This window comes from Hermetia illucens, chromosome 1 (genome assembly GCF_905115235.1).
Source record: "Hermetia illucens chromosome 1, iHerIll2.2.curated.20191125, whole genome shotgun sequence".
Lineage (NCBI taxonomy): Eukaryota > Metazoa > Arthropoda > Insecta > Diptera > Stratiomyidae > Hermetia > Hermetia illucens.
Window position 1 is genome coordinate 147,875,961 of NC_051849.1, and position 25,543 is coordinate 147,901,503.

The following is a 25,543-nucleotide window of genomic DNA, read 5'->3' on the forward strand; positions in this document are numbered from 1 at the left end:
AGTCCTTCAGAAGTCTATTCAACACGGTTTATAACGCCTCCGATATTGGTAGTGCGGAGCGTCTGATGATACTCCAAAGAAAGGTGAGGGGCGACTCAAAGCGGGTAATAGATCACCTAGAGGTCTAGGGGAAAAATTATGTTGAAGCATGGATCTATTGGATGAACGATACAGAAATTGTCAAGCCCTGATGGAGAAGGAAATCTAGGCACTTGTTGACCTTACTCAAATCTCGCAGGAAGATACCAGAACGTTAGGAACCGCCCTAGGCACAATGCGATCTGTGGTCCGGAACCTCCCCAAGGCAGGATATAACAGTTATGAAGGGGTACTATTCATCCCTTTTATCTTGACGGGAAGAATGGATGTTTTGACCCGTAGGGAGTTCGACACGGCATTGAAAAATACCGAAATTCCCGTGACAATTGATAAAGTGGACAAGTTCCTCGAGAACAGATATGTGGTAATGTCTCCCGGTTAGGAAAGGATGAGTGGATTGCAGCAATATGACGATCCCAGAATCAAACGAGTGAAAAACGTTGAGCTTAAACAGAAGTCGGATGGTTCGCCGCAAGAAAAGTTACACAGCGCCAGTGGACGGCGTTAAAGTGGTTAATAAAATCATTCGAACATTTATTATATAAGAAGGTAAAAGGTAAATTCAAGAAAAGAATTTCCAGTGGCAGAGCTGCGTCGGGTGTCATACCGCGTGTAAGTTACCTTACTGTGGAAACTCTTTTGCTTTACCTTTATCACTACACTATGGGTGCAACATCGACATAATGATTCCAGCCCCCTGCCGAGGCACAGGTGCGCCTGCATGACCCATAGTCTGTGGAAGCTGGTTGCATCTTTGCCTCTGCATGGTTGTTCCAGAGAAGCATTTTATCTAGAATAACTCGCAAATATTTAACTTCTTCGAGAAATCGAAATCAAATTGCAGTTTCATTTGAATTTACTGAAAGCCCTGGCATGAGGCATCAGTTTTTACAGAGCGGTCTAAGAATTCTATCTACAGCCAGCAAAACCATGTAGTCCGCATATGCTTCGGCGCAGTTCACACAGTAGTAAGTCTATCAGTAAGTTAGACAATCGTGTTCACGACGCAAAGGGACGAAGTCTGATAGTGATTGCCGGTCATTTTAATGCGTGGGCCTTCAAATGGAGGAGTAGAGTGACAACGCTAAGGATCGAAGTCTATTAAGTTTTTACGCAGTTAGATATAGGTAAGGTAATGTAAACACTTAACGGAAAGGTGGTCTGACTGAGTCTGACTTTCGTCAGCCCCAGCTGTATGTCCTGGCACGTTATCGAGAACTACACTCAGAATGATCACCAGACAATTATCTTTGAACTATGGATACAGCCACACAATAGAAAAGCCGTATACCCAAAGCCGAAAAGAACATCAGCCTGGCCTAGAAAAGCATTAGGGGAACAAACCTCCATGGAACTGTGGTTAGATCAATCTACCACGGCTGATGGCCCTACGGAAGAAGTCGTCCATTTCACGCAATGTGTCTTTAACGCGTCCATGCCTAGGAGATGCACATTCCTCAGTAAAAGACCCAACTACTGGTGAAATTGTGAACTAATCAGCCTACCAACGAGCCGACGGATGTAAACCCGTGAGGAAACGCCTATCAAATTGTGATAGTGCCCTACCCATTTGTTGAAAATCATCCAGGGGTTATTCTACCAGCAAGAGAGGAGCACTGGCATCTTTCAAATCTTTGAATGCAGCCATAAATCCATAAATGTATATGTTCGAGGGTACATTTCCTATAGCAAAGAACCGGCAGAAGTTCATATTTTTACCTAAGGCTGGCAAACATCCAGGTGAGCCATCCTTCCATAGACCCATAAGTCTTCTAGATACTGTAAATAATGTGTAATAATAATAATCGTTGATGCAACAATCCATATTGGATCAGGGCCTTGAAGCGTGTTAGAGCCCTTCATTCAAAACCAGTGAGATTTGAACCACGACCTTCCATACGTACTGTTAGAAAAATGTTAGAGTGAATTGCTCCCGTTTGTTGAGAGCCAAGGACTTCTTTCAGATCGATGGTCGACCGTAAATCCAGATAAACAATTCAAAGAAGGGGTAGTTCGTAATAAACAGATATCACTAGCAATGATTGGTATTCCCACATATTTCGCTGCTATTGTCGATAGCTACTTGCGAGAACGGACGCTCTATTATGATATCGATGGTGTATGGAGTACGTTGTCTCCTAGGGTTTCCCGGGCCAACTACCATATTGTAGAACGTCATCTACAATAATGTAGTTAATCTTCTGGCTTCGAAGGAGGCCACGATTGTGGGTTACGCCGACGACATCGCACTCACTGTGGTTGCAAAACGTCTCGAAGATGGGCAGTTGTACTCATGCAAAGCTCAATGCGGTTAAGGCTTCGTTGAATAACGCTGGGCTGGCAATTACGAAGGAACAGACAGAAGCGGTTCTCATCACTAAGTGGCGTAAAGGAACGCTCGTGCTAGAACTGGGAGTCATATCCTCACTTCCCCGGCCAACAACGAATGATGATAGATGCAAAGCTAAATTGTAAGAAGCATGTGGAGTATTCTTCAAAAAAGACATCAAGCGCAAAAATTATGCCGAATATAGCTAGTCCGTGCATACTCACAGGCTGCTTACAGGTATGGTGGTGAGTGTCTTCTTGCTGTATACAGACCCAGTTTGGAGAGCAGTGTTGCATATTTTATAGAAGAAGCACAGTCCTAAAGGTGGGTTCTGCTTTCAGGACTGCCTCGGGGGTCGTCATTTTGGGAATGATGCCGATTAACATTTTGGCAGACAAGATGCAGAACAAATATAACACCAAGTCAATTTTTCTTCTGTCGGAAGTGAAAAAATCCAAAAGAGAAAGGTCTTTAACTAGATGGCAAAAGTTGCAACCGCTCAAAAGTAGTACATGGAGAGAAAACATGGATAGATAAATTAAAATATCACCCGCTTTTTCAATGGCTTTGGAGGATACCGTCAATACCTGTATAGGTTTAATTAGAACAACTCACCTGATTGTCTCAACTGCGATGGCGTTCTGGTGAACCCAGCGCACGTCTTCCTTCAATGTCGATTCGTGGAAGAAAAGGGGATCTTAGAGGAAACTCTAGGCGACATGCTATCACCGGAAGTTTTTTTCTCTGGAGAACGGTAGCGTGACAGGAGGATTGGGATGTGATTAATTCTCACACACGAAAAGAAAAGAAGATAAACCGAGAATGAACTGATTTTAATAAAATTTTGTTTTCACATAGGAATCAGCACGCTATAACTACTGGATCCCAATGCTAATGGATATTGTGTAGTGTAGCAAGCAAACCGAAACTGTAGATTCTCAACGTGGGCAATTAACCCACTTTGGTCAATTCATTAAAATGACCTGGTAACTGTGGCAGATACTCTTTAATGAGTAATCTGCACACTTTCGCCCTAGGAGATGTTGTTAGACACATAAAAGCTTGCAAACGGTGCAGGGTAAAACTACCATAGCAGATGTACCACGGACCTATTGTAACCTTAGTGCTTGAAAATACGGTTGCCGTGTGTTTTGTGTTCGAAACGAGAAGGATGACGCCCGATAAAAGTAAAAACTCATCCCTTGCCTACTTTTCATGATCAAGCACTCAAGCACTCAAGAGTGTTTCCTGCCGCCCGCTATGGTTCTGAGTGTTGGCAGATTATAAAAGGCAATGAACGGCATCTTGTGGTAATGAAGAAGTGTTGCGATGTTGCGGCGTGACACGTTTTGATCACATCAAATTGCGAGAGAGGCGTCTTCGACGAGAATTCACTCCAAGATTGGTCTGAACATCAAAGTCGATGGTAAGCGACCAAAACTAACGGTTATAGGCCTGCTTGAGATACTATGATCAATAGGTACACTATAACCAGTAAAAGGGGCACAATAGTTGTTCAAGGACGCGGTGCGACTTTCCTTTAACAGAATAATAATAATAAAACGACCAAAAGGCAAGCCGAAACAACGGTGGTTTGATACGGTGGATGGAGATTTAAAAGCCTCGAGATTGTCCCCAGATCAGGCATTCGATAGAGCCAAGTGGAGAAATTGATAACGACGAGCCGCCCCGCTTGTGAACGGGACAAAGACTGAAGAAAAAGAAGAAGAACTAAAGAAGAGTGTTAATAGGAATTGCGACATCCAATCAGAATCGAGAGAGACAAGGTTGACATGTTGTATCCGTCCGTTTAATGAGTAACAGGCGGCGGGGCACAGAGAAGATCTTGATAAACCCCTACTCGAGGGACTTAATCACAATGCTCATCAAGCGGCCAGAATTGGAAAGGACGAACGTCAATCAGCATGCTTCCACCTTAAAGTGACAATACCACTTTATGGCAAAAGCACGGTTAAAATTTATACTAGTGGATGAATTCCTTCATCCCAAGTTAGAAGAAAGTGCAAATTCAGCTCTCCCCCACAATTTAGTGTGTGAAGTAAAGGTGATTGAACCCCAGCAATTAAAATAGATAACGAGAAGCCGACAATAAACGTTGCCTCTGGGCAATGGAGGCAAAGATATTGATTTGGACCAGCGGCGTAATATGCCATGGTACCATTCGACATAAGGCCATCCACGATTGATAGGGGATTGTAGCCATCGTGAAAAAATTGGGAAGACGTCTTTGAAGATATGGTCAAATAATTTGGGCTGATTAGAACTTACTTGTTCAAGATTAGTCTGAGTATCCAAAAGACCGATCGAAGCAATAATGCCTTGATATCTAAGATTGCGGTTTAATGTTCACTTCATCTAGACCAAGCCCATGATCGCGAAAAATGACGCAGCCGATTGACACGAATGAATTCCGCCTCTGAACGGAACAAAGGCTAAGGGAGGAGAAGAGGAAGATGGAGCGGTGTATGTATGACATACTACATTCTGGCTTCATTTTGTAAGTAACTAGCACTAATCTAAAAAATCCCTTTCCGTTTTCAACTTATTCTTACTGCAATGTACACTCCCATTGCATAAATCATTCTTCCTCGTAATTAGCTCTGGGTTGCAGGGCTCAATCTGTCTGTTTTCGAAGAAAAATGTCAATTTTGTTATGTTGTCACAGGAACTGTTAGCTTATAGCAACTCACACTGCAATCAAAGGTAGCTTTGCACATTCAGATATGTCGCAAATCTTGCGTGGTTATTCCCAAGAGACAACTGACATTAACGAAATCGCCTGGATATTGCTAAAGGTACACATTTCCACAACGTAGCAGTCGACACGTTGATTGGCCAGTTAAATTAAAGCGTTTTTGACTGAAAGGTGCACAATTATGTTGCTATATGGGAGGTGAAACTGACTGACGTGAAGTGAACTTAAAACGGAGTGTAAGCAGCTAATTATCTTCTCACCTCGATTGAGGGTAATAGCACCAAATGGAACAGTAAACTGCACCGTTTTCAAGATTTTGTGGGTAGGTATAGAGAAGGAGTCAAATTATACACTTTGCTTAGCAGAATTTTACTGTATTTTAGAAGCCTTTATCGGTTATTCAGAAGTTCTGCGACAATTTGACGATCCTTTAGTGAGTGACTACATATATGTAGACGTTGAAAAATGAGGACGGTCGATCACTTTTAAATACACCGTCATGGTCTCACCGAACTTGTTTTCGATTTTTCGAACTTATTACTTCAACTAAGCAAGGTCTGAAGCATGTCGCACCCATAGCAGAGAGTGCCTTCAAAACATATCCCTAAGAAACCATAAAATAGTATCCAATTTGCAATGAAGACATAAATCAGCTCCGGCGTTTTTTCTGCCGATCGGCTAAAGGCAAAGCGTTCCACTTCGAATTCCTGCAGCCTCTATTAACAATACGAAGCAACTATATTTTCTAGTGAAAAATGTCGGCTCGAAATGATATATGAGGTCTGCAAAGTCTACTTCGCAATGGGTTGCATGAGGGCTGGAAGCATAGTTGAGGCTGCTATCAAAGTGACTGCCAGCCAGTCCGACATGCAGGCGAGTTCATAAAGCAAAGAAGATTTGCCGGTGTCCAATTAATTAAGGCGTTTATATTAATGACGCATGCATATACTGTGGAAGTGCCTCCCATTTGTCCATTCGATTCCGAGTCCTCAGGAGTGCTGGCGATTAATTGCAAACATCTTTTGATTGAAATGCATTCTACATCATTTTATGACCTAAGATATTCCGCGTGGAGCCGTTGCTCAGACGAGAGTAACATGTGTTAGTTTGGTGTAATGCATTGCTTAGACCCCCTGGACTTATTAGTTTGTACTGCTACTGTGGCTATGGGTCATCGATGACCGCGGTTTAATGAATAGCAGCCACGTGTTCATGAGGGTCCCTCATAGTAATTGGAACAATTATCTGGTATTTCAGAGGCTGAGAGTTAATGTGTTCTCAATCAGGGTTACCCTCGAATCTGGTTTTCAAATGCAGCTTTAAATACAAATATGTATATGAGAGCCAACGTTTCTACCATTTCTGAAGGATAATTTCCAATTAAGCCTGCATAGAATGTTTCGTCGATAAGATCTACATATACAAATTCAGGTTTTTTCTGCTAGTTTTAGTAATACATCGATACACTAGTCGTTCTACCACCTGCTTGGTTTCGAATGGTAACTCCACCTCGGAAGCCCAAGTGACTGCCCTACGTTAAATATTCCACCCCATTGAACGAGCATAGCCCACACCTCTTTACCACCATAAATTTTATTCTAAATTGAAAAATTCCTCCTTTCCTAATTATCATTTCCATGAGTCCAATGGTTTTAATGGCGCAATAAATTCAATCACTTCGATCGCACGCAGAGATACAAATGCAAAGAAGGATACGAGCAGGTGATTTCTCAAGATCCGTGACAAAATCAATTCACCATTCATCATAAATATGCGTAAATTGTTACAAACTTAGTTATGTCGCGACAGTTCCTTAATTGATAGATCACACTTAATTAAATCTAGCCGAATAAATTATCAATTCATAGGTAATAACTAGGTGTCTTTTGGGGAATATATTGGCTCATATATTCGATTGTCAACCTTCGCTGTCTGGTTGAGAAGTTGAATATTTATTGCTTAATTTTAGAAGGTGTCATGTGACTACAACAACTGTATGCACCTCCATTCACCCACATATCTGAGTCGTTCTGCATTTAAATAGAGTTATAAATGCATAACTAGATTCAAGTTTGCTTACAGGTACTACTCTGCTATTGAGGTTGAGGTGTTTTCCTGACCAGCTCGTCCCCTGCCTGATTGCTTTCTAACCCAATGCGGCCTAGAAGGCAGGGCATCCAGACTGAGCGAGATGAGCGTGTTCAAGCTATTAAGACATTCTCATCTCAGTTAAGAACTCACGTGATTGAACCTTAGTGTAACATTAGCCGCTTGGCTGTCCGCCTGGGATATGCTCCTGCGATAACTTATTGGTTCAAAGTAAGTTTTCCTTAGGCCAATAACGCCCGCTCCAGCTGCTGCAAGGGATCCATTAGAGTGCAAGATAATTAGTTGCTGATTTAAGCCGTATGTCACTGCCCTGCTCTCCCAGTTAACCCGTTGGGGAGTGCCGTCCCCACGAACTTGAGGAGGGCGATCAGACCCGAGTCTGCAAGGGACTCATCTGAAGTGGCTCTGCCACGAAGCCTCACCGGAGGTTATCTGGTACCATGGGTACCGGGATGGCTCTCTGAGAGCATATGCTCCAGGAAAGTTTCTGGAGAATGTGTTCACGGCCAGGTTATTTGCGGTTGGGCCCCTAGTGGGAGTTTCATGGTGGTTGTGGTTATGCCTACATCGTGGACAGAGCTCCTCGGAGCTCAAGCGTGGAGTTGCGCTGTACAACTCGGGTGCCGTACCCCTTAGTTGCGGCAGAGGTGTTAGATAGGCCTCGCATCCACTGGTATGTATGCTGAGCCTGCACTCAGTATAAACCAGTACCGCTGTGCTAGTCATGGCGGGGCTCTGATTGTGGTTCCAAAGTCAATCCGTGTTCGAAAAGGACCGTGGGATTATGCCTGCACGGCAGGTACTCACGTTAAACCCGCAGGAGTTTTATGCCCTGCTCTCCCAGTTTACACTGTTCCACCAACCTATTTCAAACATCTCATCGAAAGGAGTCTTATTGTCATGTTATCCCTTGGTATCAGTAACTTGGGGTAAAGCCTAAAAAGAATATCAATCTTCTTTCCACATAACTAACTCGCCTCCTCATAAATGCTTGCGGACATTTTGACGGGATTTCGTTCGTTTCATCAAATCGAATTTGTACCTTTGTCGGAACTTCTATTTAACTATTTATTCTACTCTGTAACATTTTACCCATCCAAAAGGCCAGGGCGTCTCTCCCTGTGTGCGATGTGTTATCGAACGCTCCTTCGAAGTCCAAACTCGCGTACAATGCAATGTGAAAGATTTAGAGCGAAAATATAGGCCTGTCTGGTGTATTGCTGGGAAAATGCCATCTACTCCGGGTGACTTTAGTGGTTTAAAGGTTTCCACACTCATCTTACTCTAGCTGCCAAGCACACCTATTTTGATAGTCTAATTCACCTTTTCCCCTTTCTGTCCTTTATTGAAGTGTCAGGCAGAATACTATTACCTTCCGTCGAGGGCAGGTCCTCGAGAAATGAGTTTTGGGAAGCAGATATACCCTCCCCTCCTCATTTTCGGTAAATATAATCATTTTCTTCATACAAATAAACGGAGGATGTGGCCATTTCTTTGGCTATAGTTTCTGTATTCTGGATGCTTATGTGGTTTGTTTAATCCTTTTAAAGAATTCCCTGAAGATGTTTTGTTTTGCTTCACTGATCGCCTCGTCTGTACCTCTGCCAATCCTCGGTTTGTTTCCCCCTTTTGGAGAGTCTGTGGATATATCTCTCGCACCACAAAATAAAGCTAATACATATAACGAGTATCAGTGCATACAATGCATCCAATTTTAACCCAATAGAACAAAAATTGTTCCTTGCATCCGTAATTTTCCGTTAGTTTTCTTCGCAACGAACAACAACTTCAAGTGAATGGTTTATTCCAAGTCCGATTAGATCATCCACAACAATTCCCAAGAAACACGTTTGCTTTTTATCACTAACAGGGATATTCAAAACTCTTTCAGCACTTTTTAAAAACTTGTCAGGAATAAATTTTGATCCAAAGGAGCAACACCAAAACATTTTTATGTTAGACAAATGACTATTCACTGCGGCGATCACGGCAAGAAGAAAGAACTGTAATTGTACCGGCGATAGTTCAGTACATCGGTGAAGGCATTCACACTGTCGGCAATGCAATTGGTGGTTCACGCCTCTGCTGTTCCGCCACAAGTTTTCACATTTTTGATAGCTTCCTGTTTCGCCAGGGAACACTCCTTAATGACTTTAGTGTCTTAGCCGGACAGCTGGCCCCATATGCGTCGACAGCGACTCTGTTCTGTGTTCGAATATCCCTATTTGGCATTGAAAGAGATTCAATTTAATTTCGACCAGATTCGAGCTACTATAAACAGGTAGAAAGGATGTAATTAGTTAGCCGGCCTATAATGATTTCATCTGTCAATCCAGATAGTGCCCTCGACTCACCACTCGTGTATTTTCCCTCAAAAAGAAGTCAGAAACCTTCTTAGAAGTTTGAAAGTGACAATTTGTATCACAAAGGTCACACGTGTGACAGCCGTCAGAAAACTCACTGCCCAGCCATGTAGGTGGCATTGTCTAGGATCATCGAAAGTGATTTGAACCCAGTAAAAATTAAAATGGTAAAAATACACCTTAATGTTTAAAATGCAACGTTTCTTCCTGCATTGGGGGGAAAGAAAGAACGGTCAAGCCATTTTACGGAAATACTTGCTTTATGCACAAAATCCTACAGTAATTCCGTAATCGCACAATATACATCCGCAGACAATGACTTTGTAAGAAGCTCTACATATACCAACTGCGCCAATCTTAAAAAGACCCACAAGCTTCCAAGGGGCTATCCACAAAATGCAGCAATGCAAGCAGACTTTTAGAAACTGTGCCGTGTTATCTACGCAACTTGCTGATCTCGATTCCAGTTACTCTACTATATTAAATTCTACGTGATCACTCTTAGTGACAGGTCCCGCATTCAATATCGTCAAAAAACCTACCCACCATTGATTAAACTGCGGGGAAATGGTAGGACGTTTAACCCAGTTTGACACGGTAGGATGGACCGCATCCTGTTGAGAAGTAAGTAAGGGCTCTTGGCGTATCGAGGATATCAGCATGTAAACAAATTAATCCAAACCAAACAAATCTACGTCTGCATGACAAATATTGAGCCCTTTCGAAGAGGCCATCGATTTATGCGTTCTACAAAAAAAAATCATTCATAGAACGCCAACGTTGTAAAAGTGGTTATAAACTTCCTTAATTTGGTAACCCATACACTCAACGTCGTGTCGACATTCCCATCTCTGAGGCTTTTCAAGATGCAATGAAAGAAATCGAGCGATCTGTCGACTGGCTGATACAGTTCGCTATCAGTAGATCGGAACTTCATCGCAGACATACCGTATACCGGTCGCCCTGATGCCGAGAAAGATTTCTAACGATAAGTACTGTGTCATGTAGATCCGTAATATACCTGCCTGTCTCTATCGTCATTGAAAGTGATCTTAATGGTCATATGGGTCAAAAGGCAGATGCAACAGCTGATATGGGAAGGAACGGATTTGGAGCATACAATGAACCCGGTATTGTTAATTTATCGATAGCTTGTACTTGTCAACAGCAACTTGCCCCCACTTCTGTGGTCTCCGGGCCACTCTCTTTAAGCTATAACAAAGTAAAAGAAAAAGAGGGCTAAAGGTTTCGTTCTTTACTTTTTTGATAGTTTGGGGCTAAATCCAAAAAGGTTCCGTGTGCCACAGAAGTGGGACAAAGTTGATCTCCAGTCGGTCCGATCCGACATTAGATGGATATAGACAGGGACATGGTGGCATCCAAAATATCAAAAAAGTGAAAAATAAAGATAGCTGACGGCTTCCTCCTTTACTTTTTGAATAGTTTGGGTGCCAAGCCCAAAAAGATGGGTCCGTGGACCATAGTGGGTAAAAGGTATATCGATTACACTGCCACTGGTTGCAAAGCTGTTCCCTATGAGACCATCGCACCTCAATATCGGCCTTTGATTGCTGCTTTGAAAATCAAGTCACTTAAAACACCGTGCGAGAAGCGGTTTATCAAAGGAAATAGTTGGATGTGCTGATGAAGATAGGAGTCAAACAGAATGCTTCAATTACCGTCCGATTTGGCTGTTGTTCCATAACATGAAGATTTCTCAAGGCATTTTTTACAACGGTATTCGCAACATCGTTCAAATAACCGTGAGCTCAGGCAGGTTTATCAAGAACTGCGGCACTACTGACGTAATATACACTGAGCAATTACTCTTGAAGAAATACCGTAAGGAACACCTAGCGGCTCATAGCAAAAATGATCTGGAGTAACTTGTCCAAAAAGGGAATGATCGACTCATGCAACACGGTCTTAGATTGAATCTGAATAAAACTGAATTTTCGACGACCGATCCTCATGAAACAGGCACCATCACTGTCAATGGCAGAGACCTGCCCAGAACTGAGCGGTTTAAATACCTCGCGTTAATCCTATCAGCCAATGGAGAACCGTGAAATTGCTTCACTGCATTATCGCAACCTGGATGAAGTGGCGTTCTAGAACTGGTATTCTTTGTGATCGATCGTCTCAAATCTAAAATTAACCGCAATGTCGCCCGCCCTGTCCCCTCTATTGTTCTGAGTGTTGGCCCACTATATGAAGACGAGAAGACGAAGATGTTACGTTGGACTAGTGGTGTAACACGCATTGATCACATACGAAATTGAATTGAGGTTACACTGATTCTGGAAAAATTACGAAGGAGGCATCTTCGACGGTATGGTCACGCAAATTGCGCTAAGGAGAATTCATTTGCCAAGATTAGTCTGAACATCGAAGTCGATGGTAAGCGATCAAAAGGCCGGCTGAAACAACAGTAGAAATGACGACGAATCGACGCCACTAGTGAACAGGACAAATGCTAAAGAAAAAGAAGAAAAGTGATACTACCCAGCAACTGGTACATAGTATTCCAACCCGGGAGAACAAAGAAGCGAGAGCGGCCTATCAAAGCGAGAACGAGACCAACCGCAGACGCATCAGGTTCACCTCCTTTCTTGTCGAAACTTTGTAAAAGCAGGTTAAGAAACACATCAAAGAGAGACTGATGTACTCCAAATAGCGTTTGTCATCAGCTAATATCAAGTATTGAAACCGTGTTAAGATGTAGTTCTAATGGATGCAAAATTAGCTTTCGATGACACCTCTCAATGATACCAGCCGCCTTTGTTAAAAGTAGGTTTGGTGAAGCACACTTATATGATTAGTATTTGCAGGAAATGTCCGCGGGGGAATTCTATTTGTAATAGACAAGCTGCTGGTATTTCTTATTTTATTTTTGTTATAAGGAAATTCAAATCAACATTCTTGAAGTTTTTTCAGTGCACTTTAGGCTTTATGGAAGACTAGTGTGATTCATCATCATCATCAATGGCGTAACAACTGGTATCCGGTCTAGGCCTGCCTTAATAAGGAACTCCAGACATCCCGGTTTTGCGCCTAGGTCCACCAATTCGATATCCCTAAAAGCTGTCTGGCGGGAGGGCCAGGAGGGCATCTTTACTCAGATCTTCATAGATGGGCTTGATGGTATCCAAAACATCCTTGAGAAGATCACTATACGTATGTTTGAACGAATGAAACGCATTGGTAACTGCAGCTTTTTGCCATGTTGGTAATTAGCATTAACAATAGCGCGCTCGAATCAAGTAGGTAGAAAAATTCGACAGGTATAAAAATAGTCACAAATACGTCAATTTTGCTCCGATCGACTTGAAATTCAGCCACAACGTTCTTGAAATATTATGCATTCATTTAAGACAAAAAACAAAAATTCGAAAAAAAAAAATTTTTAAAACCTTACTCCTCCGTTAAGCAAACTTTGATAGGACAAACAATTAACCAAAAACCGCAGTGAAGAGGCACATCTTTTCATCATAAGAAACTTATCTATCCATCACTCGGAAAGCTCCAAGTTTTCATCAAAACTTGTCTAACCACCATCGGTTACAACTGCTAGGTAAAATGTCCACAAGTATCACAGGTATCTGACCTATGACATGACGACAAAGTTCTAGGATTAAGTCATGTAAGTGACGCTTAGTTTCAATATGTTGCTGGTCAGATATATTACACAAATTTTCCAAGGTCTTCAATATCCAATTCATCAACACAGTGTCATAATCCCCCAGATTGAGAATGTTGGATGTGTCTACGTTAATTCTACGTTATTTCTACCCATTAACCTCTTTACTGGCAGCACAAAAGAGAACTTCACGTGATGAAATCACAAATGGGTTCTTCTTTTTTGGCAACAAAGTAATTTCTTAAACAAATACGATATTTCGGTTATTGGGGCATGGACCCGCCTTCTCAACAAATTACCTTTATATATATTCTTTATAAATATGCCGACTTTCTCAACTGTATCTGTAAAAAAGTAAAACTGAAAAATATTAATTATTTTTGCTTAGAACCCTAATTACTTTTCATTTCGTCCAACAGTTTATACTGTTTAATGAGATAATCCTGAATTTATGTTTCCACGAGCCATATTTTTCTTATCACAATCACATTATAACATTTCCTCCAAGTCATTTCTGTTAGTTCAAGAATGTTTACAGCCATTCAGTTAGCATAAATTATTCAGCTCTTTTAGATTTTAATCTCAGATAAAATCGGTGGCAAAGGACCATTTGCAATTTTATTCCATTATGTATAAATATGATGGCAATGTGCTGACGTATATTGAATGTAAAATTGGGGATAGTATTATGCCTTGTGGTAATCTGCACAGGTTACTATCTATTAGCATTTGTAGAGGCCTACTTTAATCCACTGACATTTATCGAACAGATAGCGATCTAAAATCGTGAAAGAGATAATAGCAATATCCAGGTTTTGCAATTCGTAAAGTTTAATGCATGGAGCTACTAGTGGTAGAGAGTACAGGTGTTGAGTAATGTCTGTGGATTTTTCCACTCGTTCAGGAAATCACGGCATGTTCTCATGTCTAGGTCCAGATACCCCAATCTATATTTAAAGTAATATGGCTACAGGCAATTTTAGATACCATTTTTACATACAAATTATAAAATGATACTATATGTGGAACAAACAGGAAACACTCAGTCGGAAAAGCTCCAGCCCTAGCCCCAGCTTAGGATTTAAGGGAGATTCAAATATCTCGGATCAATGGGTAACTACGTTATGAAATTGCTTGATGCATTAACACCACCCGGATGAAGTAGCATTTCACAATTTAGAAGCCTCGCCACTGCATCCAGATGAGGCGTTTGATACACCAAAATGACACGCAACCGATCATGATGCCCTTCCGGCAACCCTCTCCCCCCCCCCCCCCCCCTCCCCGCTTGTGAACAAGACAAAGGCTAAAGAAAGAGAAGATACAATGTATCTTCCTGTATGGTTCTGAGTGTTGGCCGACTATGAAAGACAATGAAGAGCGCTTCACGGTGATGGTGATGATGACATTACTTAAGGATAAATACAATGTATAAATAAATCCTTCTATGAAAAAAAGACATCTTAAAAATTTGTTAAAAGATGCCAGACAAATAAACTTCACATACAAATGCTATACCTTAATGTACCTTCTTTTAGTTTTATTATGATGACGTAGGAACAATAAATATTTTTCAAATAATTTTTTTCTTCTTCGTCTAAACCCACGTCTTCGTAAATTTTTGTTTGTTGATCTATTACGAACTGTCTACATTATGCAGATTAAGGTAAAGCTGCTTGCGGCTATACCATATAAAGTATTATTGTTTTGAAAGCCTGTAAAGTAATTTTAGAATTCCTGATGTATCACCTTCTTGGAAGTCCTATTGGATTTGGGATCAGTGCCTTAAAATATTACATACTTGCTCTCTTAACCATTTCAAGAGCTAAATTGAAGTACTTACTGTCATTATAAGGTCTGAAATAACTTCTGGCTTACCTGAAAATAAAGATAAAACAATTGGGTCAATTGACGCGCTTTCATGGTAACTAGTTAGTAAGAAAACAATCTCATGTGGCTTGAGTACATGCTCAAAGTACACAGAAGAGTGGGGTTTCAGTTGTCTCCTAGTGCGCCGCGAAAGCAGAAAGAAAAAGAAGAAGCCAAAAGAAGACCAAGATCAATAAAGTAAGCTTAATTCAATATTGGTCCTGAAAAGTTTATGTCTCATCTCTTATGGTTTCCTCTTCATCCCTTTCGGTGAAATTTGTAGTGTCTTCTGTTACACCGTATCTCTGGCGAAGGTACAAAAATGCACTGACTGCGCGATCAGGGAAACGAAACGGAACAGCTTCAGGGAATTCTGCGAAGGGATCGAACAGATCACAGAAGCAACCAAGCCTTACAAGGCTGTAGCCAAAGACGGGGAAATATCCTCTGTTTGTTTGAAGAAGGGAAATGGAGCATTTACCAAGAATGAGGAGGACAGGGTACACCCGCTTCTCAGAACTCATGTCCCGGTGTCCTACCCCACGGTGGCAGGTGACAACATTATGTCTAACACCCCAACAACGAATAAAAGGAGACGAAAGGAAAACTGGGAACTAGGAAAAGAGGTATGCTCAGAAGCTAGGCTAAAGTGGACAGTGTGAAATTTTAAACCACTGAAATCTCCCGGAGTAGATGGCATTTTCCCAGCACTAATCCAGAGAGGCCTAGGAATTATCTTAGGGTCTGTTCTGAGGATGATAAGGGGGAACATAACACTGGGATACATACCAAGGGCATGAAGACGGGAAAAAATGGCCTTTATTCCGAAAGCGGGTAAAAAGGATCCTTTTCACTCTAAATCTTTCAGAGCAAATTGCCTAACATCGTTCGTACTCAAAACGGTGGGGAAGGTCATAGACAACTATATTAGAACTAACGTTCTAAAGCGTAATCCCCTACATCACTGTCAACACGCTTACCGGGCAAGACGGTCAACTGAAACTGCTCTGTATCAGCTGACAGATGTACTACGGGACGCCATAGAAGTAAAAGAAATAGCACTGTGTCCGATATCCAAAAACGAAGGAGCATTCGATAACACATCACACACAGAGATACAAGACGCCCTGAGCCGCAAGGGAGTGGGAAACACCCTGGCATTCTGGATAGGCAAAATGCTCAAAACTGTCCACAGGGCGGGGTACGAACTCCTGGACGTGCTAGTAAATATTGGAATACAAGTCCAGGGTTACGCGGACGACATTGTTTTCATCTGTAGGGGCAAATATGAAGATACCCTAAATGATAGAATCCAAACTGGATTGACGGTTACTAGTGGCTGGTGCAGGAAGATGGAACTGCGGATCAATCCAGCCAAAACCACTATAGTACCATTCACTAGGACGCGTAAGCTTACATCATATGGAAGTGAAACGAGAAATAGAGGCCAAATATTTGGGAATTACGCTAGACCAAAAAGTACTCTGGAAGACACATGTTGGAAACACTTGTCGGAAAGCCATAAGGGCTCTGATGACTTGTAGGTCCATCGCCGCAAAAAAATGGGGTTGCACCCCGAAGATACTACTTTGGATATATACTGCAATAGGAAGGCCAATGATTACCTATGGAGCGGTAATCTGTGCAGAAAGAACCGAACTCAGCACACAAGCCACGGAATTACATAAGCTCCAAAGACTGACTTGCATGTGTATCAGTGGGGCAATAAGGACATGCGCAACGGCATCTCTAGAGGTCCTTCTGGGATTAACCCCTCTCCATCTGCACATACAGATAAGAGCAAGGAGGGCAATATTCAGGATGACCCGGAGTATCAGTGATGCGGGGAGCTGCCTAAATCGAAGGAAGATTGATATTCTTTCTAGGCGGTATTTCGAATTACTGATACCAAGGGATAACATGACAACGAAGTTTCACTTCGAAGTTTGAAACACGTTGGAGTAGCAAGGCAAAATGGGAGAGCGTGGCTGCGACATACGGCTTAAACCAGCAACTGATTACTTGGTACACTGACAGATCCCTCACAGCAGAGGGAGCGTGCCGGTGTCATTGGTCCAAGAAAAATGTGTTTCATTTCTATGGCTCTAAGAAATGAAGAGGAACGGTAGAGGGAACTATACTGGGCGGATCTACCAGGAATGGAGCAGTCTCGGGTGCTTATTGGGGATACGAACCCATGCGCACAAAGGATTGCTTAATCGTCACCAAAAAGAACCTCCGAATCATAGTGGGAATTCTAACTGGTCACTGTCGGCTGAACTCTCACCTAGGGAAGCTAAGGATATCTACGGACATTGCCTGCAGGTTTTGTGAGGAGTGTGACGAAACCTCTCTACACGTCCTGAGACAGTAGGTCGAGGCATCTGCGGGAACATTTAATACCAGAGGCAACGTTGAAAGATCTGGAAGTAGGGAACATTCTAAAGTTCCCCACGGTTATAGGCTTTCTTGAGATACTATGATCAATAGGTCCACTATAACCAGTAAAAGTGGCACAATAGTTCGCGACTTTCCCTTAACAGAATAATAATACACCGTATCTCCCATGAGTAGATTCTACTAATTACTCTTTCATTGTCTGGAACAGGCGAAAGAAATACTAACAACTATAATACATACTATTACAGCGCTACATTATTAAAACATTAAACTCAGGAGATAACAATTGTTCTCGTAGGCGCAGCTCACAAAAAATAAATGAACACAAAACTTCAAAGCACGATTACATGATAAATTCAGTAACGTCATCCATGTCCGTCATATCGCTCTCTACACTTTTAAAATAATTGGGAGTATCTACAATTACAACACTGCAGTACAAGCAATATACCCTAGCTACTTTCTTGGATATAAAGGGGGCATTAGTACCAACGTCATTAAGGAAGCCTTGATCAGTATTGGATTGGAGGGGTATCTTACGCATTGGATTATATCCATGCTAAGTACCAGGATGATCCAGCTTGATCTGGGATGCAACCACTTGAGCAGAGCTGGTTAATAATGATGGACGAAATTTTACGAATATTGGACAGCAGCAGGGTGAAAGTAGTGGTGTAACCCGGCGACATGGTGATATTAGTAGCAGGGATGTTTCCGTCCATTATAAGCGACATCATGGGAGGAGCTTTGCGAAAGTTGGGCCGCAAGATGCGGCCTCGGCATAAACCCAACCACAACGGAACAGATGCTAACATATTAACCAACAAGACCACGGCTGAATTAACAAAGATTGGTTCTTTCATCTAATGTAAAGTATCTGGGTGTAATCCTGGATCCAAAACTAAATTGGAGATTGAACATAGGACTGAGGGTTAAGAAGGCCTGTGAAGTTTTATATACCTGCAAGAGAACCTTTGCAAAGAAATGGGGTCTCCGGCCGAAGATGGTTCTTTGGATATACACCGCTGTAGTGCGTCCCATTCTAAAATACTGCTCTATTGTATGGAGAAGAAAAATACAATAAAACGAAGTTTAATAGGATTCAAAAAGCCACGTGTGCAGGTGCTACTGGGGCTATGCAGTCCTGTCCGGCAAATGCTCTCAATTTACTCCCGCATCTCCTCCCCCTGGTCCTACACATTAAATACTTTGTAGCGTGCAGTGCCGTCACACTACGTGAGTCCGGATGCTGGGCAGTGAAGTCCTACAGCCACAGTAACATCTCAAACGAAGTACCTCGGGGAAATCTGTGAATTCCCTACAGACTATGCCACACACAAGCTGAACTTTATGAGGAACTTTGCTGTGGACTTTCCAACAAGAGCAAAGTGTGAGACCGGCGGCGTGTTGTAAGGTTATGACACAGTATTCCTCACCGATGGATCAAAGATGGTCTGTGGAGTCGGCGCGGCGGTTTTCTCGAATACACACAGTGTATCCGAGTCGTATGATCACCCAGATTTCGCCAATATGTTTCAAGCGGAAGTACTAGCGATACTGGAAGTCTGTCGATGGCTGGAGCATGATCGAACACCAAGTGCAACATAACCATTCTGACCTACAACCAAGTGGCCATCAAGGCCTTGTATTCAGCGACGACATCCTCCAGGCTCGTGAGACAGTGCAGAAACGCGCTGAACAATGTGGGCGGTACGCTCAAAGTAATCCTCTTCCCCGGGCATAGGAACATAGAGGAGAATGACCGGGCTGACGGATTGGCCAGGCGGGCTTTGCTCTTGCCAGACCTTCGGCGGGTACAGTCGGTGTCTCGCTGGGGGCTGTCAACGGTGGAATCTACTTGCACTACTTAGTGCCCGCGCGCCTTAGATGGCGAACGATTACCAGTTGTGACAAGTCAAGGAGGATTTGGCTCGCTTATGACATAGCCCGATCACGAGAGCTCCTGTCGCAGACGCCTGCAAATACATTCAAGACTACGGTGGTCTGCGCACGACACTAGCTCAAAGTGGACCATGCCGCCAGGCTCGACATACCCTACAATTCGCATTGCTGAAGCTGCGGAGAAGGGTGGAAACCCTCAGATGCTTCCTCTGTGATGGCCCAGCTCTAGCTAGGGTCAGGCTATGGACACAGGGTAAACCATTCTTTGGGGACCTCGGAGAAATTTCTAGCTGCAGTGTGGGAGAGCTGCTTTCCTTCATGCATGCTGCTTCCTCCGAGCGGCCACTGATACCTACCCACCCACCCATGTATAACTAATTTGTTTTTATGTCAAAGGCAGTGAAAATACAAATTATTTCTTAATATACTCTCTGAAATAATAAATAAATCAAGTCAGAAAATATTTGGTGGCCGATTTTTGTTATTCCTGTGAAACCCTCTTAAGTAATAATAATACGAGAAGGTTCCACAAGAGAAACACTACCTAACATACTAAATAAACCAAACCACCTTCTTTAAAATTGGTCGAAGCTAAGATTTTTCTTTACCGTTGGAAAGCTCGCCTAATTTCCTGTCATGAAGTGGTCGTCTTTAGTTGATAGCCTAACATTTCCACTGAATTACCTCATCAAGTGTAACCTTCAACAAGTCACTAAGAGGGTAATATAGTCTGCTTTGTTGAAGCTCTTTAATCCCCTAGGTTTACCCAGTTCCTCACGGGACACGGTGGTTGCTACAGGCAGTATCTGCACCGCTTTGGGTTGGATGACTTTCCGAACTGTTCCAGATGCGATGGCATACCGGAGGATCCAAAGCATGTGATGTTTCACTGCCCACGATTTGCGATGGAGAGAAGGAGCTTAAACCAGGTGCTGGGCAGGAGCGTGACCCCGAAGAGCTTGGTTACTGAGATGCTGGAGTCCGAGGAGAAGTGGCTTGCGGTTAGCTCCGCAATCATCCAAATGCAGGAGGAGTTGCTGAAAGAACAAAGAAGGAGGAAAGCTGCAAATAGGAGAAGGATGAGTGCCTAAGGGGAAACCTACCCCGCGAAGTAATACCTCAATGGTGGTCCCGCGGGGCTGGGGCTGGAGAGACCGGGGGTGGTTTTTAGTGGGTGTGAATCCCACACGCGCCCGCTGTTGTTCCGCCGTTCGGGCGGCGGAGCTGCGCGACGTGTCTTTCTAAGATTTTCCACCTCCGTGTACGCACAAAAAAAAAAATCCCCTAGGTTTGGTGGTGTCTGTTCCTCTACAATATAGTATGTTCTTAAAGGATCTACAGGAAAAATGATTAGATTGGGACAGCCCCTTGGCTAACGAGCTAAATGAAAGTGGTAGAAGCCATTAAAATAGTCAAGTGGTTTGATTCTGTCTGTTCTACACAATGGAATTTGCAGGGCTTTGTTGATGTATAAAAAACAGCCGCTTCTACCCATGTGTACGTCGCCCCTTCGTCTGGGATCCCTTTCTCATATCCGGCAACACTAAAGTTGCTCCAGGAGAACCCGTTTATTTCTAAATTATAATTATCATCTGCGTATTTAATAGTCAGATTAATCATTGATTTTGTATTGCCAAGTTTCACAGTCAGATCGATAAAGACGCTTTTCTGTAGTGATTTGCAAAACTTGTTTTGCATGTCAAAGATCTCGCCTGGAACGCTCAAGTATTTGAATCAAAAACGTATAGTAAAATCACCTCAATTTTGGCTAATATAAGGGGGAAAGCAGAGGGCTGCCCGCTTCTCGTTTGAAAGATTATTTCTTATGGTGGAATGGACTGTCTTGGCTTTAAGATGAAACATATTGGCCATTTTAATTGATTTAGGTATCATATAACGCCCTTATACCCGAGACTGTTGAGAAGCTTAGCTGCTAAAAGAATGAATTCTCCAGCTTCAATAGGATAGTAAGGGTAATAACTACGGCGAGACGCTGCATTCAATACAAGTACTGAAACATCAGATATGTTTCTGCCCATATCTGGTGATAAATTAATTGGGGCAGTTGACAAACTGATTCGGCTGCACGCTTGTGCTTCTCACAACTCATTTTCCAGGGTCTAACTCCATCGAAGCCTACAGCATTCTGCATGATACCCCAATGAGAGATAGAAGGGGAAAAAGTGAATTGGACTAGCAAAAGAGATATGCTCGGCAGCTAGAGTAAGATGGTAGCGGGAGCCTTTAAACCACTGAAATCACCCAGAGTAGATGGCACTTTCAACCGAAACTCCCATAGAAACGAAGGAAATAATGCTGTGTACGTTATTAGACATCGAAGGAGCTTTTGTAACAAATCGCACACAGAGATACGAGATGCCCCAATCCGCAAGGGAGTGAAAAACACCCTGGCATTCTGGATGGGCAGATAGTTAGAGAGTAGTGTAATGATATAGAAGTACCGACAGGTACAAATTTATATTGTCATGAACACTCCTAAAGATGGGGTATTATCATCATTAATGTGGAGCATAGTAGTTGATGAACTCCTAAAAGAGATAACAAACACTGCAATACAGGTCCAGGGTTACGCTGATGTCATTGTTTTAATCTGTACGGGGAAATATGAGGATACTCTGTGACGGAATTCAAACCGGGCTGCGAATCACTAATAACTGGTGCAGAAAGGCCCGGCTGTGCATAAATCCAACCAAGGTCCATATAGTACCGTCCACCAGAAAGCGCAAGCTTTATCACCTGAGAGACATTAGATTACATGGTATGAAGGTGAAACGAATAACAGGAGTCAAATATTTGGGAGGCATTTAAAACTATTCTGGAAGATAGATGTTGTAAAGCCACAGGGGCTCTGATGACTTGCAGGTCCATAGCAGAGCAAAATGTGGCACTTCACTGCACACTGCAATATTAAAGCCAATGATTACCTATGTGGCGATACTCTGGGCAGAAGGAACTGAACTCAGCACAACAGCCAGGGAATTACAAAACCTTAAACGAATGACTAGAGTGTGTATCAGTGATCACGGATCCTTAGCGATCCTTCTGGGATTGACTTCTCACCATCTGCACATAGAGATACAGACAAGGAAGGCGATCTTCAGAAATGCCTTAACAGACTGAACACGCTCGCCTCGCTCAATAAGGGTTGAATACTCTCGATTTCCTTATTGGGGTTAGAAGACAATGAAGCAGCGGACGATCTGTCAAAGAAAGCAGCACCGACGCAGCTATACGGGCCACAGCCATTCTGTGGAGTCAAAAGGACCATGACTACGACGTGTACGAAGAGGAAGCTCAGCTGAGGGTTGAGGGAACTTTACTGGGCAAACTTACGAGGAATGGAAGATAGAGCCAAATGGCGAAGCCGATCACGACGACCCGACCCCGCTTGTGAACGGGACAAAGGCTGAAGAAAAAGAAGAAGAAGGAGAGCCTCCGGATCAGCGCGTGGCAATACTCAATGGTAGCTGCAGACTAAACTATTATTTGTTGGGGAAGCACGAGCACTGTCTGCAGATTCTATGAAGAGAATGATGAAGCATCCACACATGTTCTGGGACAGGGTCCGGCAGTAGGTTCAGGCACCTGGGAGAATACTTAATACCAAATGCCAGCTTGAAACACTTGGAAGTAGGGAACATAATAAATTTTCTGCCGGTTATAGGTTTAAACGACAAACAGTAATTTATAGGTATACTATAACCAGTAAAGGGCACAATTGTTCTTTTAGGATACAATGGAACATCACTTCACGATATACTCCGAATAGCTTTGATGTAATAGGGATTTAGAGAACATAACGTCTCGCGACCGGAAAAAGTGGGTTCGGTGGGAGAATTACTTATATGAAATAGAGCTCATCTAAAAGTGCTAATACTACATCAGAGACCGAGTTTTCATCGTTGTAGTATATATAAACACAAGTATTGATAAATTATTTAAAATTAATTAGTACGAATATTATAATGATTTGCTCTGGCACTTTACTTCAAACCGCTTTCATAATGAAGCAAAAATAGTTACTGTTCCAATCTATAATGACGGTTTTAAAAGTATTATAGGTTGTTTTGTCAATGTATATGCTGAGAACATTTTATCAAGCAAGCAGGAGAAGCAATGAGGGTTCAAAAAGGGGCCCGCACAGCAAGAAGAACAGCTTTAGCTAACCAGCAAGTTTTATCTGGGGAAGAGGTAGGTGAATTGTACCGGGCAGAAATCGCGTGTTATACTGGTAGAATATGACTCTATCGTATGAAAATTTGTAATTTAAAGTTTAAACGCATTTTCTCGAAATGATATTTTCTAAATTTGCTGCAATTCTAAATCAAAAATAAAACATCCGATCAACATGAAACATCTTTTAGGCACATTTCTTTATACCATCAACTAAGGGTTTTTTGATTGAATAAGAAAAGCCAGCTTGACAAGTTAGAAACCAGCCTTTGTTTAAAGCAAATTTCAATTTTTTTCTTCAAAACTTCGACATTTCCTCAAATTTTAATATTTTTCAAAAATCAATAATCATTTCGAATTTCCATACTTCAGGTACTCAATCGGTCACAAACACTGCATTTTATGAAAATATTTTCTGCTTATACCTTACTTTGTAATAAATAGTTCTCTAAATTTCGAAAACAATTGGTTCCACATCTTTTATTTAAAAAGTTCCCTAAAAAGTTGAACTTTTCACTAAGAAGATAGTGATGTGCTACAGTGTGACAATTTGATTTGATTTTCTCTCGAAAGTAAATGTACTATAAACTTTTCAGATTGAAAATCAAAATATTTCTGAAGTTATAGCATAAAGAATGAAGTGTACCGCTGTAGGTATAGAAATCGAAATTAGCCGGCAGCAACTGCTTTAATCGTCTCTTCCATATAATATCCTTGGTCCTGGAAGATCTCATTAGTAAGTTTTGCTACGAAACATTTATTGCCAAAACTTTAAATGCACACTCGAAACCATATCTTCAAAGTTTTGGGGAAGCACTAAAAAAATGTAAACAAACAGGGAGAGGAGCAGACAGACAAACAGTAAACAGATTTTAATAAGTTTTTGTTTTACGAATAACCTTAATAAGTTCAACCCATATCAATTCAATTCAATTCATATCGAAGAAAACTTTTTTTTTATGGGACCTATTTTCATTGATTAAAATATGGAAGAAAATGATCACATATTGGCATATGGTACTTTCAATAAATGTTAAAGAAGGAACACATTTTGCCACCTTTAGCCTAAAGTATCACATTACATCATTATATCCTCCAATCCCCAATTTTGAATTTGCTTCACATCTTTATTTTATAATTTGTTATTCATTAGAGTTCATTGAATTCGATTAAATAGAACTGGACTTCTTAGAAGAAGTGATCCCTCTGGGTGATGTCTGCCGACATAAGAAAATAGATATTTTTCACTTGTACAAGCCAGTTAAGATTTACGTTAGTAAATAATTGACTACATGCAGTTGATCGCGTCAACCATTTGTCGGGATCACATTTGAAATGGTTTAATGAAACGAATCTCATTAAAGCCAGCAAAAAGGAAATTTGGTAGTCATAGTTTTTAAGTCTATCTAGAAAACATTTGAAACCCCCAGTTGAAATTTTATATCTTCATCACCTGAGCCAAGAGGCAATAAATGCGACTGCCGATCATAAATATTAGCAAATGCAAATCATGTTATTCATGCTGTCTAGAAATTATTTTACTGCTAGACCAAAGGAAAGATTTAAAATTATAATAAAGTGAACAGAATTTATCTTATCGACTTTTTTTCATAGTTCCTGCAAACTAATTACCGAGAAGAATATAATTCACAAAGAGGTGAATGATTCCCCAGCAGGACCCAAACAATTAAGACAGTGTCGGATACACCAGCCTTTATAAAAACAACTTGAACAAGTCGGGAAACCGGAAGCTGGACGCTTTAGGTACGGAAGGTTTTGTGTATTTCTTAGTACATGGTACGAAATATATCCATATATTATGTGAGTGTATCCACTTTCGGGTGACATTGGCATTCATAGTCTTCAATTTTCAAAGAAGCAAAATTTTGACGTATTATAACTTTGTTAGTAATAGTGCGGTT

General features: G+C 41.8%; 1 protein-coding gene across 3 annotated transcripts in view; it reads right to left on the minus strand.

The window, feature by feature from the left end:
* LOC119646149 (cGMP-dependent protein kinase, isozyme 2 forms cD4/T1/T3A/T3B) overlaps positions 1–25,543 on the minus strand; it is a 533,343-nt gene that overhangs the window by 254,899 nt on the left and 252,901 nt on the right. The gene's annotated exons all lie outside the window — the stretch shown is intronic.